This window comes from Delphinus delphis, chromosome 9 (genome assembly GCF_949987515.2).
Source record: "Delphinus delphis chromosome 9, mDelDel1.2, whole genome shotgun sequence".
Classification (NCBI taxonomy): domain Eukaryota; kingdom Metazoa; phylum Chordata; class Mammalia; order Artiodactyla; family Delphinidae; genus Delphinus; species Delphinus delphis.
In genome coordinates this window covers 72731935-72735960 of record NC_082691.1, presented here as the reverse complement: position 1 = coordinate 72735960, position 4026 = coordinate 72731935, and the positions used below count along the sequence as shown (strand labels likewise).

Below are 4026 nucleotides of genomic sequence, written 5' to 3'. Positions count from 1 at the left end.
TATCACTGATGAACATAGATGCGAAAATCCTCAACAAAATACTAGCAAACATAATCCAACAGCACATTAAAAGGGTAATATACCATGACCAAGTGGGGTTTATCCAAGGAATGCAAGGATTCCTCAACATATGCAAATGAATCAATGTGATACACCATATTAACAAACTGAAGGAGAAAAACCATATGATCAATTCAGTAGATGCAGAAAAGGTTGTTGACAAAATTCAACACCCATTTATGGTAAAAAGCCTCCAGAAAGTAGGCATAGAGAGAACTTACCTCAAAATAATAAAGGCCAAATATGACAAACCCACAGGCAATACCACTCTAAATGGTGAAAAACTGAAACCATTTCCACTAAGATCAGGAACAAGACAAGGTTGCCCACTCTTACCACTATTGTTCAACATAGTTTTGGAAGATTTAGCCATAGCAATCAGAGAAGAAAAAGAAATAAAAGGAATCCAGATCAGAAAAGAAGAAGTAAAGCGGTCACTGTTTGCAGATAACATGATACTATACATAGAGGATCCCAAAGATGCTATCAGAAAACTACTAGAGCTAATCAGTGAATTTGGTAAAGTAGCAGGATACAAAATTAATGCACAGATATCTCTTGCATTCCTATACACTAATGATGAAAAATCTGAAAGAAAAATTAAGGAAACACTCCCAGTTACCACTGCAACAAAAAGAATAAAATACCTAGGAATAAACCTACCTAAGGAGACAGAAGACCTGTATGCAGAAAACTATAAGACACTGATGAAAGAAATTAAAGGTATACAAGCAGATGGAGAGATATACCATGTTCTTGGATTGGAAGAATCAACATTGTGAAAATGACTATACTACCCAAAGGAATCTACAGATTCAATGCAATGCCTATCAAACTACCATTGGCATTTTTCACAGAACTAGAACAAAAAATTTCACAATTTGTATGGAAACACAAAAGACCCCGAATAACCAAAGCAAACTTGAGAAAGAAAAATGGAGCTGGAGGAATCAGGCTCCTGGACTTCAGACTATACTACAATGCTACAGTAATCAAGACAGTATGTTACTGGCACAAAAACAGAAATATAGATCAATGGAACAGGATAGAAAGCCCAGAGATAAACCCACACACCTACGGTCACCTTAGCTTTGATAAAGGAGGCAAGAATATAAAATGGAGAAAAGACAGCCTCTCAATAATGGTGCTAGGAAAATTGGACCGGTACATGGAAAAGAATGAAATTAGAACACTGCCTAACATCACACACACACACACACACACACACAAAACTCAAAATGGATTAAAGACCTAAATATAAGGCCAGACACTATCAAACTCTTAGAGGAAAACATATGCAGAACACTTTTTGACATAAATCACAGCAGTATCTTTTTGGATCCACCACCTAGAGTAATGAAAATAAAAACAAAAATAAACAAATGGGACCTAATTAAACTCAAAAGCTTTTGCACAGCAAAGGAAACAATAAACAAAACTAAAAAGTCCACAGAATGGGAGAAAATACTGTGAATAAATGATGCGACCTACATTGGATTAATCTCCAAAATATACAAACAGCTCATGCAGCTCAATATTACAAAAAAAAACCCCAACCCAATCAAAAAATGGGCATAAGATCTAAACAGACTTCTCCAAAGAAGATAAATATGGCCAAAAAGCACATGAAAAGATGTTCAACATCACTAATTATTAGAGAAATGAAAATCAAAACCACAATGAGATATCACCTCACACCTTTCAGAATGGCCATCATCAAAAAGTCTACAAACAATAAATGCTTGAGAGGGTGTGGAGAAAAGGGAATCCTCCTACACTGCTGGTGGGAATGTAAATTTGTACAACCATTATGGAGAAAGGTAGGGAGGTTCCCTAAAAAACTAAAAATAAAACTTTCATATCATCCAGCAATCCCACTCCTGGGCATATATCCAGAGAAAACCATAATTCGAAAAGATACATGCACCGCAAAGTTCATAGGAGCATATTTACAATAGCCAAGACATGCAAGCATATGTCCATCGACAGAGGAATCGATAAAGAAGATGTGGTACATGTATGCAATGGAAGGTTACTCAGCCATAAAAAAGAATGAAATAATGCCATTTGCAGCAACATGGATCCAACTAGAGATTACATACTAAGTGAAGTAAGTCAGACAGAGAAAGACAAATATCATATGATATCACTTATATGTAGAATCTTAAAAAATGATACAAATAAACTTATTTACAAAACAGAAACAGACTCACATACTTTGAAAACAAATTTATGGTTACCAAAGGGGAAAGATGTTGGGGGGAGGGATAAATTAGGAGTTTGGGATTAACATATATTTACTACTATATATAAAATAGATAATCAATAAGGACCTACTGTATAGCACAGGGAAGTCTACTCAATATTCTATAATAACCTATATGGAAAAAGAATCAGAAAAAAGAATGGATACATGTATGTGTATAACTGAATCACTGTGCTGTACACCTGAAAGTAACACAACGTTGTAAATCAACTATACTCCAATATAAAATGAAAAAGTAAAAAGTAAAATAATGCCATTTTAAATAGTAACAAAAAACCCCACCAAATTTCCAGGAATATATCTAAGAAAAATCAAAACATCTACAAAGACAACCACAGAACATTACTGAATAAAATTAAAGGAGATCTAATTAATGGAATTGTATGAATTTTCATGTTAGAAGACTTATTATAAAAATTTTAATTTCTCCCATGCTGAAATATAGATTCAACTTAGTCCTAATAGAAAAAGTCCTAGCAACATTTTGTGTGTGTCAATGAGGTGATTTTTACATTTATATGGGAATGAGTGGGACTAGGACAACCAACACAATTATGAACAAAAAATAATAAAGTTAGAGACCTTGTAATACCAAAAATCAAGACTTATGTCGCTGCAATAAGGGAGCAGTATGAAAAAGGCAGAAGCTTAGACAAATTTACCATGGAACAGAATGCAGGCTCTAACAGTGTATCTGTCCAAATTTAGTCACTGATTCATATGCTGCAGTGAGAGAAAGAAGAGTCTTTTTAAATAAGTGGTACTGGGTCACTGGATATCCATATGGAAAAGAAACAAATCTGGATTCCTCCCTGGCTCGCATCATGGTCAAGAATAAATTACACACAAAACTACACATTTTGAGGCTCTGAATGTGAAAGGTAAGACAATGAAATTTCTCGAAGACGATATGAGTTTATCTTTCTGAACTTGGAGAGGCAGAGATTTCTTAAAGTGCACACAAAAAAATCACTAACTATAAAGCAAAAAACCTGATAAGCTAGACAATATTAAAATTCACATTTTCTAGTTATTGAAAGGAGAAAAATGCAAGCCATAAAGTGAAAGAAGTTACATGTGATAACAATGTTCAATGAAAGACAATATAGTTTTCAAATAGCAGTAATTGTGCCTCGGATAAACCTCACTGGCTACGACACTGCCATTGGGCAAAACTTGAAAGAAAGTATAAAGAACAAATGGAACAGGACAGAAGGCCCAGAGATAAACCCACACACATATGGTCACCTAATCTATGACAAAGGAGGCAAGGATATACAATGGAGAAAAGACAGTCTCTTCAGTAAGTGGTGCTGGGAAACCTGGACAGCTACATGTAAAAGAATGAAATTAGAACACTCCCTAACACCATACACAAAAATAAACTCAAAATGGATTAAAGACCTAAATGTAAGACCGGACACTGTAAAACTCTCAGAGGAAAACATAGGAAGAACACTCTGACAAAAATCACAGCAAGATCTTTTTTGACCCACCTCCTAGAGTAATGAAGATAAAAACAAAAATAAACAAATGGGACCTAATGAAACTTCAAAGCTTTTGCACAGCAAAGAAAACCATAAATGAACTGAAAAGACAACCCTCAGAATGGGACAAAATATTGTGAACAAATCATGCAACCCACAAGGGATTAATCTCCAAAATATACAAGCAGCTCAATATCAAAAACAAAACAACCC

General features: G+C 34.7%; 1 pseudogene; it reads right to left on the bottom strand.

Moving 5' to 3' along the window:
- Positions 1-3345: 3345 nt before the first annotated feature.
- On the bottom strand, positions 3346-3503 carry LOC132431403 (U4 spliceosomal RNA; annotated as a pseudogene).
- Positions 3504-4026: the final 523 nt, after the last annotated feature.